Source organism: Microcebus murinus, chromosome 7 (assembly GCF_040939455.1).
Source record: "Microcebus murinus isolate Inina chromosome 7, M.murinus_Inina_mat1.0, whole genome shotgun sequence".
Classification (NCBI taxonomy): Eukaryota; Metazoa; Chordata; class Mammalia; order Primates; family Cheirogaleidae; genus Microcebus; species Microcebus murinus.
Window position 1 is genome coordinate 34,570,204 of NC_134110.1, and position 17,458 is coordinate 34,587,661.

Consider the following 17,458-nt stretch of genomic DNA (forward strand, 5'->3'; position numbering starts at 1 on the left):
TTTTGTTCTATTCTTCTTTTTAAAATAACTAGTCATTTTACTTTGGAACAAAATTTAATTTTTTAATTATTTTTAAAATTATTTTTTTTCTTTTTACTGTTTCATAGCAAAAATAAATAAATCTTTATATTTATGTTTTTTTTTACATTTCTCTCTCACTTGTTTCTTATTTTCATTTTCTTTTTAAAATAATATTTTGAAATAACCTTTATATAACCTCTGAATTCAACAAAAGTATTTTTTAATAAAAAATAAATTTTTATGTATTTTTGCTAATTTCTCTATCAAAAATATATTTTGCTTTTTTGGTACACTTTGTATACATAATTATAAATATCAATTAGAATTTTAACTCTTAATAACCTTAATTTTTTGTGAAAGCATAGGTAGTAAGAAATTTTGAACTGGCACATATCAGTATTTTATAGATAAGAGACATTTTATAATTTTAGAAACATTTCTCTATAACATAATTTTTAATGAATATTAATAGAACCGAATATATTTAGTCTTTTTATAAAATTTAAGAAGCCAAGAACAAACATATTTTATGTTTAGCAATTTATGTTTTCGTATTTTATCTTATTTGGAAATGACCCAGACATTTAATGAGAATTTATTACCTCATTTAACATAACTTTAAGATTTTAAGTTACCAAAAAGTTTTTTTCAAAATTATGAAGAATATATTTTAAATGTTTTTGTCATTTACTTTTACCTAATTTATTTATTTTTAACAATTATACCTAGATTACTTATGAAAACTGAAATATTGGAAAAAGATAGTCATTATTTTAAGCTACTTTTTGTTAACCATTTATATAGCCTATAAATATTAGGTGTTTATCATCTAAGTAAGAACCTTAAATATTTGAGTATGTTGATAACTCAAAAAATACAGCTGTTTTCACTAAATCAACAATATTAAATTAGTTTTACTTATCAAAGAGTTAAATAAACCAAGATCATTCTGGTTTTATACTGAGTTTATAGTTTTATGAGCTTAGTATAAAACTCTGACATGTTAAAACATCTAACAGAAATAAATATAAAATTGTCTTGGCCGGGCAAGGTGGCTCACGCCTGTAATCCTAGCACTCTGGGAGGCTGAGGCGGGAGGATTGCTCGAGGTCAGGAGTTCGAAACCAGCCTGAGCAAGAGCGAGAACCCCGTCTCTACTATAAATAGAAAGAAATTAATTGGCCAAATAATATATATAGAAAAAATTAGCTGGGCATAATGGCACATGCCTGTAGTCCCAGCTACTCGGGAGGCTGAGGCAGGAGGATTGCTTGAGTCCAGGAGTTTGAGGTTGCTGTGAGCTAGGCTGATGCCACGGCACTCACTCTAGCCTGGGCAACAAAATAAGACTCTGTCTCAAAGAAACAAACAAACCCCAAAAAACTGTCTAACCAGTAAATACAGGCAAAAATGTAAATCACATGAACTTAGAAATATTTGGGTTAATTACTATATTTTTGATAAAATAATTGATTCAAGTGCTTAATTTTTCCTTTAAGATAATTAATTAGATCATTGATATATTTTGGTATGAAAATATTATATACATATAATATAACAACATACTTGAATACATAGGCAAAAGTATTTTAATATATTACTTTCATTTTAAAATTTTAGTATTGAGATAATAAAAAATAGTAATATAAACTCACTGGTTTATATTAATAAAAGGAAAGCTGGATCCAAATTATGTTTCTGACAAATGGCACCTGTTTACATAGCTAAATTTTATTTGTCTCAATAGGTAATCTTATGAAGACCATGGACCAAAATTTGGGTAAAGCAGTTTTCATAGCAGTTTCAGTTTAAAGAGACCTTTTTTTAAAAATGAGCTTTGGGATTAAATATTTAAATATTTACATTTTAGTTAGGACTGACTGGATTGCATAACAAAAAACAAAATTTCCCAGTGTCCTTGAATTTTAACAACAAATTTATCTTTTTGTTTGTTCGCCTAGTTTGCCGGATAAGTCAATGTGGGTAGGGAGGCATTTTAGAAAGAGGTATTTACAGGCTTTTTTTTTTTTTTCTCAACTTTTTCTGGCTCATGCATGGCAGACAAAGCAAAATTTTTATGCCAGACAGAGAAACCTTATATTATTGCACTGATCTCAAAATTTTGACCTGTTTCATCTGAGAACCTAATTTTTGTAAACATCTATCTGGTTCTTTCCTTTTTAGACTATCAATCTTTTAATTAACTGTTCCTTCACCCTAAGTGATTGTTAGCCTAGTAAACCTAAATTTATATTTCCAAAAGGGATGACTCTTAGGTGTACAAGGCTAGGTTGCTGGTTATCATGGAGCTGTTATCATTTGAAAACTCTCTCTCTTTTTTGTTAAAATCTTGGCTGAAATGCCCGAAGAAAAACTTTTAGGTGGCTTTGAAATTAACAATAGTAGGTTATCTTACTACAAGTGAAAATGTAAACAGATTTAAAGTAAGCAGAAAGTAGAAAGAAAAGGAAAAAAATATAGAAGTTAGAAGCCTCTACATACCAATGCTTTATTTTAACTTTATATTTGCAGTTTATTAATTTGGTACCAAGAAAAAAAATCTTCAGATGAATGATTCCTCTGATAACCATTGATTTTAAAATATGCAAAACAAAAAGCCATGTAGCTGGCTGGAGTTCCAGAAAACCTGGTATGCCTTAACATTTGAGAATCCCATCCTGAATCTTACTAATGTCTTGAGAGCAAAGAAAATCCTATAAATCCTGCAAGATAATGTCAGGAGTTTAGACCAGTGTTTTAGATAGTGATAGCCACTGTAGGGGCTTTCAACTGGTGATCACATGCCCACCATTTAGAATGTTTATTTTTGTTCTCAGAAGATGTTCGTAAACAAGCAAGGGGGAAAAAAAGTAAACAATCCAAATTATTTATAGACATGTGTAACCAAACTAAAAGGAAACCAAAATCAGAGTGTTTACAAAAATTTTAAGCCAGGCATGCAGATCAAACAAAATATTAAACCAGGCATGCAGAAGAAACCAGAAGTGAATTTACCAGAAAAGACATGCTTCACAGACAGAACGTAAGTTTTGTAGAAACCAGAAAATTATACTCAGAGGAAAGATGAAATGACTTTGTACTATAAAGGACTTGTCAAAAAAAAAAAAAAACAAAACAAAACACAAAAAGTCTTTTATTATCCCAGGAAGGATGCAAGGTCCTTTATTTAAGGCAGCCTTACCCAAACCAGATCTCAAATAAATTCAAAGAGCTTTTAGAAAAAGGGGGAGGTTTGGCCTGAGAGAAGACTCCCCAGGGAAGAAAAGGTGAGTTGTGGAAGCAAAGGGCTCAAGTGAGTACTGACTGAACACCAGTTCCAAGAATCACAGATTTCTTTGGAAGGTTATCTTGCCTCAAACCCCACTTCTGACACCATTTATGCCATCCTAAATAACAACCAGAGAGGGAAACTCTCTAAAAAAAATGGTATTTATTCTGGAATAGGTATTGCGATGGGAATACATGTGTCATGGTGAAATATGTGTGTATGTAGGGAGGTACAGGAAAACAAAGATTTTCAAAGGAAAAATGAGGAGGATTACATAATTGTTTTGCGGTAATTACCCTTGGCTACAAAGATCAATAACAAGGGCGGCATCATTCCAAGTTTGGACAGGCAGCTGCTAGGCAGATGTCCTTACATAAGTACTTTTGTATGTGTGTAAAACTGTGATGGCCTTTGTGTAAGATTGTGGGTTTTGTAGAGTTTTTTGGTGATAGTTTTTGTTATCCAGGCATTTGTATATGATAGCCTTCCTTTATGGCCTTCCCTGGCTCCATTTTTTAGGATTTTTTTTTTTTTTAACACAAGGGACTCCATTTTGATTCTGACAACCTTCGCAAGGGCTTGTTGGTTTCTCCTCTATATCACCCCCCTTTTTGCTTAAGAACAGGGCAGCTATGCTTCGGTCTGCCTTGTAACTTGAAAATAATATTAACTCCTTTGGGCTCCAGCCCATGAGTCCCTGTGCATACTCACAGCTGTCATCTCATTTCTTGCAGTTTGCAAGTTGTATACTCTGCCCCATGGTGCCCAGAATGAGGCAAGATTTACACAGAGCCCCCTCCTCTTGCATTTGGTCCTGGTGGGAGTCAAAGGCACACATTGTTTGGAAGCCCAGATGGGTGAACATTTTCATTTTCTGTCCCAAAAGAGGGAGCAATAGGACTCTATAGCATCAGGGCTGTCATTGAGCTGTGGGTTAGGAAGCTACTACCAAGGGATGGATCTACGAGTCTTTTAGGTTTAGCTTCAGAAAGCACTGTAATTGGGGGAAAAAGCACTAGACTTGCTTTCCTAATTCTAATAACATTGGGCAGGACAATTTATTGACCAAGATAGAATTTACCTCCAGGTCCAGCAAAGGGCTGGGCTATCTGAAATTTAATTTTGCACAAGGGATGCAAAGTCAGGTGAAATTTCTTCTGTAATCAAGTTGGGGAATAGGATGGTTGCTATAAAATCCTTTTGCATTTCTTGTGCCAAGCTCCAGGTGATGAGGGTGGGAAGAACACCAGTCAGAAGCCAAGCAGGATAGCCAGTCAGTCTAAGTCTAGCTTCTCTGCCCATGAAGAGAATCATTTGCTCTTAGAAAGTCAGTGAGCACCTTCATGGATAAACAAATGCAGCACTGGAGACAAAAAGAGTAGATTGAAGCTTAGGAATTGCCAAAGAACCATCCTATCTTCTAAACTTGGATGAGTGAGGGCAGTTTTAAGCCAATTGTTTGTACATTAGCTGCAAAGCTTCCTTCCTTCCTTTCTGTGTCCCTCCTTGCCTTACTCTTTCCCTCCCTCTACTCCCCTTCTCCTTCCTTTTATCTTTCCTTCCCTTCTTCCTTCCTTCCCTCTCTCACTCCCTCCCCCTCCTTCTTCCTTCCCTTCTCTTCCTCCTGCCTCCCTTCCATTTAATTAACAAACATCACTAAGTCTTCTCACCCTGTGTACAGTGGTGGTATGTTCTTACCACGGAGGAAAGAGCCATGGTCCCTCAACAGGAAGCTCCACCTTGCAAAGAACCAAGCAAAGGCGCAGAGATGTAAAACTGCCTGGCATGATTGCATGTGGCAGGCAGGCAGGTTTGGCCAGAAGGTGCAGTTGGTGGCGGTGGTGGTGGCGGTGGCAGATGTCCAGGTGAGGCGAGGAAGAGGGTGACAGGCCAGCAGTTCTAGAATGAGTGGCTGCCAAACATACGTACAGGCTCCTCAAATCTCCCAAAACCTCTCAGAAAAGATGAGAGAAATTTCCCAGCGCTCTGCTCTCTTCAGAGATGAGAAGGCCTCTCGATGACCTAAAATTACTCGACAGCCTTGTCGTTTAATCCAGAAATAACCTGTCTGAGAACACAGCCAACACCAAGCAAAATTGATCTGGGAGCTATTGAGTGCTAGAGAGACAGAGGCCAGCTCTCCTTTGGACTTGACTGCTGCACAAGCCAATAAATCCTGCCCTCCTCTCTTTATTGCTCAAGACATTTGAGATGATATTTATGCCAGGTATACATTAAAGGATTCTAGCTAATAAAAAGAAAGGAAGTACACAATACTCGGGAGATCAGAAGACAGTAAGGTCATGCCCAGCCATGCTTTTTCTAATGGATCTCTGCTTCAAATATCATCTTTTCCAGAGAGCTTTTCCTGACCCTCCGGAGTAGGTTAGATTCTCGGGTCATACTAAGACTGTAGTCTTACTTAAAAACATGTGCAACAATTGCAATTACATATGTTACATGTGGCTCTTGTGAGGGTAAGGAATATGCTTTTTTTGTTTATCCCTTTAATCCTAGCACCTCACACAGTGCCTGGAGAGTTGTGAACTGTCAACAAATATGTGTTGACATTTTTTTATAAGAAGAATCTCATTGGAGGAGAACCAGAGAGGTTTGCTGGCAGAGCTGGCACCTTGCAGGGGCCTGGGAGGATGGTGGATCAGTCAGGATGGGATCTGTTAGACTGCAGGAACAAACCCCCTTAGGATTCAGTGAACCATGGCAACAAGGTTTAGTTCTTCTCTGTCTTAGTCTATTTGGCTGCTATAAAGAAATACCATAAACTAGGTGGCTTATAAACAACAGAAATTAATTTCTCATAGTTCTAGAGGCTGAGAAGTCCAAGAGCAGGTGCCAGCATCTGGTGAGGGCCTGCTTGCTTACAGACTATTGTCTTCTTGTCACCTCACATGGTGGAAGGGCCAAGGCAGCTGTCTAGGGTTTCTCTTATAAGATCCTATTCATGAACACTCCACCCTCATGACCTAATCACCTCCCAATGTCCCTACCTGCTAACACTGTCATGTTGGGGTCAGGTTTCAACATACAAATTTTGACTGGGGGACACAATGGTTCAGACCATAGCAGCCCCCATGTTCCATGTCCATTTTGTGTTAGCTGCAGGTTTGCTCATTGTTTCCTTTCTCCAAGCCCCAGGGAGTGGAGCCTGCACCATTTGGGGTGTCGCCAGCCGCAGTGACAAGAGTGAGGAGAGCAGTTGAATCACACACTGGCTAGGAAAGCTCCCACCTGGCCCTGGCACAGGTCACTTCCTTTCGATACCCACCCACAATGCAGGTCACGTCAACATGCCTGGCTTTAGGAGGGAAGGGCAGGAACCAGGAGAAGTGAAGTGGGTGGTGATCAGCCCTGCTGTGCTTCCCAGATGTGTGAGCTAGTGGAGTCTTCGCAGGTGAAGCGGGTAGGCAGGCCTTCTAGGAAGGAAGAGAGAAAGGCAGCAGGTTCTGAGGTGGAGGTGAGAAGGGTACGTTCAAGGACAGCAGCAAGTGACTCAGTGGCTGGAGGAAAACGTGGGGAGGGAGGGACAAGCCTGGGCTTGTGGAAGGACGTCCCCATTGCCACACCAGGGAGGGGGTGGTGAACTTGGCAGACAACAGGAGCAACTTATGGCTTAATGAGGCAGGACCTACAATTGAGGTTGTTCAAGATGACAGCTGAGCGTGGGATGAAGGGAGTTGGAGGGGCAGAGGACAAAAGGGAGGCAGATGTGGGATTCCAGGAGATCAGTGTCATTGGGGCTGCCCTGAGCAGCTCACTGAGTAGGTCTCCCTGCAGAGACACCACAAATAGTTGCTAAATCCACATTAACCGGGTACTGGATTGATAGTTCCCTCCCAAAAAATTCACATGTACCCCAAATTTCAAAATATTACTGTATTTGAAAAAGGGTCTTTGCAGATGTAATTAGGCAGGTTAAGATGAGGTCACGTTGGATTGGGCTGGGCCCTTAACCCAATGTGACTGATGTGTTTTATAGGAAGAGGGGAGATCACACGGAGACACGAGAAAGGGACACATGACGCCAAAGGCAGGAATTGGAGGGATGCAGCTATAAGCCAAGAACACCAGGGATTGCCAGCAAACACCAGAGCTGGAAGAGGCAAGGGAGGAGTCTTTGCTGGGGGCTTTAAAGGGAGCAGGGCACTGCCCACACCTTGATTTTGGACTCTTAATTTTCAGAACTGTGAGAGAATAAATTTCTGTTGTTTTAAGCCACCCAGTTTGTGGTAATTTGTTACGGCAGTCCTAGGAAACTCATACAAGCCAGGGGTAAGGTGAAACTCCTCCCCTCCTCTCCCCTCCACTCCCCTCAACTCTCCTCTCCTTTCCTTCCTTTCTTTCTTCTTTAGAGATGGGGTCTCCTTCTGTCACCCAGGCTGGAACTCCTAGGCTCTGAAGCAATCCTCTGGTCTCAGTTTCCCAAGTAGCTGAGACTAGAGGCACTGGCTATCGTTTTCAGTTTTTTTTGTAGAGATGGTATCTCACTATGTTGCCCAGGCTGGTCTCAAACTCCTGGCCTTAAGTGATCCTCCCACCTCAGCCTCCCAAAGTGCCGAGATTACAGGCGTGAGCCACGGCACTCAGCCGAAATTGATTTTCTATGGGTCAAACCTTGTACCCCTCTTCATTTATATTCAAAGTAAAGGATTTATCATGTGTCCTGAACATAGCCTCAAATTTAGCCTCATTTAGGACTGTTTTTCTTTCCCAGGTTTTCCCCTTATACACAGCTGGACATTTATAGGCCAGGCAAGCTTGCAGAGACTGGGCCAAATTACATTTACAGAGGTAAGACCCAAGTGTGGGATTCCCTCCACTCCTTGGGATCATGAAGCAAGTAGAAGAATCCCCTTTCCCCTCCCAGAAGAGTCCAAGCAACAAGACTCAATAAAGCAGGGTGGGTTCGAAGAGGAATGCTATCATGTACTTGCTTCTTGAGCCAATGCTTACTGAACATCGCTGTGCACCAGTTACTGTGCAAGATCCAGGAGGGATGAGATGAGATGAGATGAGATGACACTATGGTGGCTGGCGTTTTATTGAGAGCTTTCTATGTGCCAGGCACTGTTCTAGGCTCTTTCCATGTACTGATGCATACATTTCTCACAATGACCCTGGATTGTTTCGTGCATCTTATGGATGAGGAGGCAGAGGCAGGAAATTGAGCAACTCCCCCCAAAATTTAGAGCTGGGGAGTGGCAGACATAAGATACAAATGATTATCCAAGAAATGCGAGTGGTGGCTTCTGGGGAGAGGGAGGTGGGGAAGTGGGAGGACAACACTGCTGTTCTTCCTAACAAGTTTTGAAGAATTATTCAACCAGGTTCAAGAAGAACTGGGTAAATCAAACACTAGAAAGTAAAAGGAAGAGGAGATGAGGAAGTAGGGCTGTGTGTACAGATGCCTATTTGGAGAAGTTTGGGGAGGAAGGGGTAGGAGGGGCACTTGGGATCAAGAGGGGATTGGTTTAGGAGGAGTCATTGATTATTGACTAGAATGATCCAGAAGAGAGGGGGAGAGAGATGCTGGAGTCCAGGACAGGCGCTGGGGAGACACGGGCTTTCCAGGGACACTTTCTCATTTTAATGGGAGGGAGAGGAATACGGGCCTGCAGCAGTAGGCCCATAAATTGTGGCTGATTGGCCTGATGGTTTCTCTTACCCATTTCATCCATGCCCAGAGAGGTCGAGTAATTTAACAAAGGTATCACAGCTTGGAAGTGGTAAAGTCGTATTAGGGGCAACAGACCACTCTGTTCTTCCCCATAAATTCCAGCTGCCTTTTGGGTTTCTCCCAACTCCAAGTACCCATGGATTCCAAGAGAGACAGTTGGGAATAGATGATTCCTACAGTCATTTTAGTTAGAATATTCTAGGATAGAATCTAAGGTGCTGTTACACAGAAATTTCCAGTGGACATTAGCCCTGAAAATCCAATCTCATCCTGTGATGGATTTGCAGCGCATGTGCGTTACTAAGCAGATCTAATTCCATTGCTGACTAGCGAGAAAGGGGAATCATTTCAACAGCTCAGTGCAGTCGCACCCACATTCAGCCCCAGGAGCTTCTGCTGCCTCAGCTGGCCGAGTCTGCAGCGAGTGGACGGCAGGCAGCTCCCAGCTCCCTGCGGGTGACCCCTACATAGGATGAGCACCCTCCGTCCTGTGTGTGCCTCCAGGGTCCGAGCAAAGCCAGTCTCCTTCCTGCAGCGCAACCACCTTAGCTAAACATGAGGAAGCTACTTCATCTGGTGCTCAGTGGAAGAAAAACTCCACTGCAACACGGAAGGAAAACTGAGGTCGGGCCCACTGAGAGAGCGAGTGTGGAATCCAAATGGCGTCTTCCTCAGGACTTTCCCAAGGTGATCTGGACTCTGGTTTTAGAGAGCCACTGCTCTCAGAACATTCTGCTCTGCTGTTCAAGTACCTCTCTCCTCTTTCTGCTCTTCTCACTCCGCTTCTTCCCTGTCCTCTGCTTTGTTCAATGCTAATGGTCTTCCGGAAGGCTGGGCTTCCCAAACACAAGCCCAGCCTCCCCCCAGGCAGCCTCCAAAGGGCTTCAAGATGCAGTTCTGGGCTGTCCTTTGTGTCCTGCCCTCAAGTCTTCCTCAAGAGGACAGGCAATGGCCTCCCCATGCACTAGGGGTTCCATTTGTTACTGAAGGAGTGGACAGACTCCTCCATCATGCTTTTGGACTTAGTACTCTGTATCTTTAGCAGGTAACAAGCCACAGGTACTCACTCAGTAGCCCAAACAGAGGAGGCTATGGGGGGATGGATGTAAGTGGGGTTCAAGAAAACTGTTGCAACTTCCAGACCTGGGAGGGTCCTCAGACAACAGGAAGGCTCCCAAGGATGCAACCTTTTTGTTCCTGACCATGTCCTCATGTCGTCAGGGTCTAGAATGGTGCCTGGGCATGGAATGCATGAGCTCAGCTTAACCACCTTGTTGTATGGATGAAGAAACTGAGGCGTAGGACTCTCCTATGTTGTCCCCTCAAAGGAAAGGGCTGTGTCTTCTCAGTCCTCTCCTAGGGGCTGAGCACAGGACCTGGCTCTTAAGAGCAGCTCAATTCTGTCATTTGAGGAATGACAGTTTAAGTAAGTGTCAGGGCCTATGGAGGTAAATGGCAAAGGCTGGTCCCCTGCCTTGAGGACAGCATGGGCCTGGCGGTGGAGAAAAGAGGTTAACAGCTCAGAAGGAAGTGTGGGGAGCAGGGGCGGGGGCACCTGAGTGTGCCCTGGTTCTGGCCTTGGGCTCAGTGGCAAGTTCAAGGCTGGGCATGTAGCCTGAGAACAATGACGCTGTGAGCTGTCAGTCAGTCAGTCTTTATTCATGAAATGTCCCTTCAGTGATTCTCAGCCTAGTTGCACGTTAGAAAGCACCAGGAGAGCTTTCTAATAACTCCCATGCCAGCTCAGTCGGCTGAGATTCTGATTGAACTGGTCTGGAGTGGGGCCCATCCACCTTTTTTATTAAAGAAAAAGAAAGGAAAAGAAAAACTAAAAACGCTGCTCTAGGGAGTAGCCTGTGAGATAAGAGTTGAGAACTGATTCTTTCTTTGGGCGGAGGAGAAAACACAGGCACTAGTTACAAAAAAACACGACGGCAGAGCAGGACAGTGCTAAGGTTGGAAAGGGTGCGTCCAGCAAGTTCTGGAAACCAGGGGAGGAAGGGACAGCACTCTCCCTTCTGGCCAGGATTGTGGGGCAGGGGAGAGGGCCGAGCGGGCAAGGCCAGGCGTGCTTAGAACTGGAAAGAGGAGGCGCCGGGGCCTGGGGAGGCGGTAGGCAAAATGGTTGAGATTAAATGGGAGCCGGGATTTCAGCAGGGAGCTGAGGCAACGTGGAACGGGCGCGGGGTGAGAATCGGGGTGAGAATCGCAGGGAGCTGGGAGCAGGCTGGGCGGAAGCCAAGGAGGCAGCGCCTCGAGCAGGCAGCTGAATTGGGGGCCTGAAGCAGAACCTGTGTGACCTGGAGGACGCGCAGGGAGTCGCCCAGGAGGGATGTCAGGGCGTGGCGCGATGAGCCTCCCAGGGCAAGGAACTCTGAGGCAGAGATGGGCCCGCTCGGCCACGCAGAGACACAAGGAAGTCCTCATGCACACGCACGAGCGCGCACATGCACACACGCGCCCCCCACGCACAAACGCCCGCTGCACACGCCCAGGCCCGGGCCTCCTAGGGGACAGCAAAGCCGAACCTCAGCTCGGGCGGGGACGGGAGGCCCCTCCCTGCCGCGCCCCTACAAAGGCTTGCGCAACAGGCTGCGGCTCCGACGGGCGCCCGGCGGGCCCGGGAAGGGGGAGCGGGGAAGGGGTGTGTCCCGGCGGAGCGCTGGGCTGGGAAGGTCTGGGAGGGGCGAGGCGCGGGGGCGGGGCCGCGGCGCCTATAAAGTCGCCCTCCGCCCGGACATAAACAAACCCCGCCTGGCTCTCTGCTCGCGCTCGGGAGCGCCAGCCGGTCCTCGCCACCGTCTTTGGCTCCCACTGGGCGCTGACTTCGCCAGCCTAGCCACCGGCTCCTTTCCTTCCTCCCTCTGCTTTCGGTAAGTGCGACGCCCTTTCTCCGGGTACGACGAGGAGCAGAAAGAGGTCGCCCGCTGGGTGCAGCTGGAACACCTGGACCGCCCTTTGTGGTCCCCTGGGCTTCAGAAACAGGTGCCCGGGAGCCGCTGGTGCTCGGCGACCCCGTGGCGCGGGCGCGAGGAGGGGGCTTTGGGGCGCCAGCACCGCAGGAGTGCGGGTTTCGGTTGGTGAGAAGAAGGAAGAAACTGGCAGGCTCCCGTTCGTATTCCGCCCGGCTGGGGAAGTGGGGCTCTGGGGGTCGGGGAGGGGCGGCCAGCGGCCCGGGAACACCTGGGTCGCGCTTCCCGGCGTTCGCCCAGAGTCACAGCTGGCGCCGCTGGCGGGAGTGCGCGCTGCAAGTGGGCTCAGGAGCGACGAGGGGTGTGTGTGTTGTGTGTGTGTGTTGGGGTGTCTGCAAAAGGAGACGTGTGTGGATGGCGGAGGGTAGGGGTGAGAGGCGCGGGCGAGGAGGCGTGGGTGTGTCCGGCTCCCAGACCCGGCCGGGAACGGGTGCGGATCTGAGAGGCTGGTGCCGATTCGGCCCTGAAGCCACCGCGCTGTGCGTGCTGGAGTGCGTGTGTGTCGGTGTGGGTGTGTGTAGGGGGAGGGCCCGGGGTGTGTCGCAGCGCGTGCGACACGTGCGTGTCTGCGAGCGCCGCCGCGCAGGCTGCGTCCCCCAGGTGTCCCGCGGTCGGCGCTGGGGCGGTGTCGGAGAGGTGGCCAGAGCGAGCGAGAGGGGCTGCGCGGGCAGCTGGCGGCCGCTAAGCTGGCTGGAGCTAGAAGTGGCGTCATTTTCTCCTCCGCCCACCCTCCCTGGCTTTCCTCTCCTCCCGTCTCTGGGGCCGGCCTCTCCTGCCCTCCAGGGGGGAACAGCTGGAGTTGCTCCGACGTTCCTGGGAGATCGCTTGGTCTCTGATTCAGCCTGGGGTGGAGATTCCGGCAGGGCGTGTGGAATGTGGCCGGCTCTGAGGAAACACGCCGCCACGCCTCTGTCAAATAAGTAGCTGAAGTTGGGGTTTAGTAGGCAGGGCTCCTTACCCCCCACACCTTCCCGCTGCCCCGACTTGCCTCTGCTGTCCCTGGGGGTCCCTAGCAGCACCCCTCCGTGGTGGCTTGGAAGTGGAAGGTGCCTGGCAGCGCGTCAGGGAGAGAGGGCCCTGGTTATCTGGTGCCCACGAACAACCGTGCCGGGGCGCTTCCGTTTGTGTGGTCCCTTTACACTACCAGGAAAGATGGAGCATTCAGAGGTCGGCCAGTGTCCACGCAGGAGGGCTTTACACATCCGTAGAATGCGGGGCAGCCATAGGTAACCTCCTAAGCCGCTTCAAATGAACTGATATCTAAATATAAACCTGGTCCTTGCTGTGAAAAGGCAGTTTCAAGGCAAACTTTCCAGCCCAGCCTCCTCCTGTATAGAAATTCTGGAGTCCTTACTGAGTTTCACAAATGTGATTGAAATAAGCAAAGTGCAGAGCATCAGCCTTCCAGCGGCAGCTGGCCTGGTGGGGGAGGCTGGAGGCTCAGAGCACAGTCCTGTGCCTTGTGTGAGGTAGCAGAGCCAGCCCCAGGCTGGGGGCACAGGGTGGGGGCCCAGTAAGGTGTGAGGGAGGGAGAGCTTGACAGTCAGTGATGACAAACTTGGCACTCCCCTGACCTGTGGCTTCTTAGCTGTGCAGGACTGTGTCTCCCACCAGAGGGTAAGCTGCACCAGGAGGGGGAAGGCTTTTCCTGCCTCGACCTGTGACCTGGCACCTGGCACGTAGGAGTTGAGATGTGTACATGGAGTGAACTGAAAGGCTCCTGGCCTTCTGCCCATCCCCCTGTGATCCAGCAGGTAGAATCCCAAAGAGGTAGTCTAACGTGTATGGGTAGAAGTGTTAGAGACCCTGGAGCACCTGTTAGGGTCTCTTCTCCTGAGAAAACTCTTTGGAGTGACAAGAAAATCCAGGGTTGCTAGCCATTGGTTTGATCATTTGGGATGAAATTAAAAATTCACGCAAGACCTGGTCCAACTTCTTCCCATGTTGCAGATGGAGACTGAGACCCAGAGACAGGGAGAGATGCACCAAGGCTGGGCTGGAAGTGGAGCTCACTCTCCAGACGCCTTGCAGGAGTCTCCTGGTTGGGACTGAAGGCAGTGGGAAGTGTTCCTGGCTTGACGTTTGCCTGTCTGCTATGGAAGAGCAAAAGTAAATCGCGTGGTCAGAGTTTCTGGTGAGGAGACTTTTGTGGCAGAAGAGGCAGAATATGAGTGATTTTTTTGTTAAGTGTAAATCAGATGTTCCTGAGAGATTAGCGAAATCAGTCTAATGAGAAAGGGATCCTGGGCTGCAGCCACCCTGGGTGGCCTTCAACTGGGTTGGGCTGCCCTGTCTAATATCGATGGCAGATCTGAGCAGAGCTGGGGGCCCCCTGGGGTGCACTGCAACCTGCTGGCCTGAGCTTGCCTCACAGCATGGACTTGAAAAAAAGAGAGATGTGTTGTTCTGTTGGACCCATGTCCAGAGAATCCTATTGAAAGCGTGACTCAAAGGCCCTGTGCCTCAAAGAGAAAGGCACCATGATGAATCAGCATCTGAGATTGTAGCCGGATGCGGGCCTGACTCAGGCCCGGAAGGCAGGCTAGGAGGAGCCAGGACAGCTCTCTCTCTTTCCAGATCAGCTGCCATCTCCCCTGATCCCCTTTAATCCTTGTAAGAACTCTGCCTGGGCTGTGTCGGCTCCATTGAATAGATGGGGAAACTGAGGCCAGGAGAATTTTAGGACTTACCTGTAGCCACAAGGCTAAAGTTCTAGAGCTAGACTTTGAACCCAGACATTTGGAGAACTTCAAAACCTCTGCTTTTTTTCCATGACAACGTGTTGGGGGGACTTGGAGAAACCAGGCTAGGATGAAAAGTGCCGGGAGGCAATTGGGAGCTCAGTGTCTCAGTTTCCTCTTCTGTAAAATGAGAATAACCGACACGGTCTCATCGAGATGGGTAAATATTAATTGAATTACTCTATGTAAACTGAGAACAGTGCCCAGCACGTGGGAAACAGCACACAGGTGTTTGCTATCTGCAGTGCCCACGGAAGACATTCTCAAGGCATCTCCTTAACAAGCAGTGTCTGGGGCCCTTTGCCCGAAACCTACCCAGGCCTGTGATAGTGCCCGCCAGTGCTGGACCCAGGCTTTGATTTTTGCTAAGCTAGTGTAGATTGTAGGAAAATGTCATAGGAGTCTTGTGTGAAATGCACATTTCCAGGCCCAGTCTCCTGAGATTATGATTCGGTAGGTAGGTCCGAGGTGGGCCAAGGATCTGCCTTGCTTCTAAGCTCCCTAGGGCAGAGATAAGAGGAGAGAGTAGCCACACAAGCAGGACATTCTTCCAACCTATGTCCTCAGGGCCTGACAATTAGCGAGTGCTTAATAAATAGCTCTCCTCTGGCTAACATGCCTTGTAAGTGCATCACCTCATCCAATTAAGGTAAAAGACATTCTTTGCACCTCTCAGGTCAGAAAACTGAGGCTCAGGTAGGTGACTCACCTGTCCAGACTCAAGTGAGTGGGGTCCTGGTCAAGGTGAGCCACCCTAGTCTTTTCCAAACTCTGGCATTGCCCTTGAAGGCCACCCAGGGCTGTCTTTTGAGAATGAGCTTGGTTTCCTGGGTCCCTTCCAGGCTGTGGTTCCTGCCCCTCCCCATCCCTCCTGATTGCAGTCTGGTCTAAGGCTGGCCTTCTCGCTCTTTCTCTCTCCACTTGGAGTCAGTGGTGGGCTAGGTGGCGTCTCTGCTGCAGAATTGGCCCAGGTGGTGGGTGGGGACACTGAAGCCTGACAGGAAGGTGGCTTCAGAGGCAGAGGACCACGATTGCATGTCAGTGTGGGACAGAGTTCTTGGGGTAGGTGCCATGTGACAAGAACCCTGGACTTTTCTGGGAACATGGCGGGGAGTCAGCTTCAGCTCTATGGGATGTACACAGACAATGAAATCAGGTCCATAGACAGGTCTCTTGACCAGAGCTTTTGCTTTTATCTTGTAACATTTCATGAAGATCTGCCCACACCCTCCCCTCCTGGGCTCCATCTCTGGGCCTTTTCAGCCTAGCGGGCTATTCTTCCCCCTGCAGTGGTGGACAGTGAAGCCCCATAACAGTCTAGGGGCTTTGAATGCCCTGCCTAGGAGTTCATCTTTTATTTTATGGTCTTGTCCTTTCCTTAAATCTGTGGAAATCTTTCTACTAGTATAAATTTAAACCTGCACAGAGCTCTGCTTAAAGTGAGGTGGGTGGGGGCCCAGGCCTCTATCCTGTTCCCCAGTCTCTACCCAGCTCCATCCCCTTGGAACCTTCAAGAAGGTTCTTAGCCACCCTCTGCAAATGTGGATGTGAGAGAGATACTTAGGAGGTGGGCAATTCTAGGAACTCTCTCAGCTGGGAATTCTCACCTCCTCTCTCTTCTCCTTTTTAATCATGGAACTTTCCTCCTTTCTGCAGAAAGCCCTCCCTGGCTTTCCCCTCCTGGAGGGGAGGCTGGGTGGGTGCCCTCTGTGGTGCCATGGCACCTTCTGTGGGTCCACCTGGGCTGTGGTTGTCTGTCTACTCACCCATTTCCCCACGAGACCTGAGAGCCTGGCCTTTTGCAGGCGCTCCATGAATGTTGGTCAAAGGGGACGCCTCCGTTTATTAAGGAAATAACTTGAGCCATCTCGTGCAGGAAAGATTGGAGGGCCATTCCAGAGGGTGGAAGCAGGAAGACCACTTTGGGGAAGAGTCCTGTTAGCGTGGCGAGCATCCCATCTCGGCACAAAGGGTTCTGTATGAAGAATCCATTTCCTCGTCCTCTGCTAACACTAGTTCCATTTGTGTGATTTCAACAAATTATCTCAGACCATCCAGTGCAGCTCACGCCTTTCCCGCAGATTCACAGAATAGCCCTCAGAGGCGACCAGTGTCCGCCTTTGGACTTCCAGTTACTTGGCTCGTCCCCGCCAATGGTCATCTTCTCTCTGCCAAGCAAATTGCTCGAGCTGCCAAACTCCACTGAGCGTCTCCAGGAAGATCCCCGTGGCACTGCAGAAAGGGGTGGGCAGTGACGGCATTGCAGACACCTCCCTCTTCCTGCTATTGTGTTTCCAACACCATTGCTGACCTCCCGGCGCTGTGCGCAAGAACACCACGTGCAAGTTCAGTTTCAGCTCCAGCCGGTGCCCACGCCCGGGCATGAGTGCGCTGTGGCCTGCGGGGCTGCCTTCTCCTTGGTGACCCCCTTTTTGTTCTTTCAATATCAAGCAATTCATCGATGTCTACCGAGTTTCAGGCTCTGTGAAAAGCCCTGAGCCTTCGAGGAATTCTTGGTCTCCTTGTCTCCTCTGTGTGGCATTTGCACGGTTTTATTGATTTTGATCACTGAGACTGTTCCCTTCTCCTAAACTAGGGAAGTTTTGTGAAGTCCAGTGAGTCCACCCGGAGCGTTTGCTAGGTTGATTACATAAGAAAAACATTGAGAGTTGAGACTGCCAACTTGCTCACCCTCCCCAGAGCCTCGAGTTTCAAAAGGTCCAGAAAACACCAAGAGAGC

At 47.7% G+C, this 17,458-nt stretch overlaps 1 protein-coding gene across 1 annotated transcript in view; it reads left to right on the plus strand.

Moving 5' to 3' along the window:
• Positions 1-11,732: 11,732 nt before the first annotated feature.
• Positions 11,733-17,458, plus strand: part of NDRG1 (N-myc downstream regulated 1) — a 55,466-nt gene continuing 49,740 nt past the window's right edge. Inside the window, exon 1 of the mRNA XM_012785449.2 lies at positions 11,733-11,878. The gene's annotated coding sequence lies outside the window, so the exon portion shown is untranslated. The remainder of the gene's footprint in view (positions 11,879-17,458) is intronic.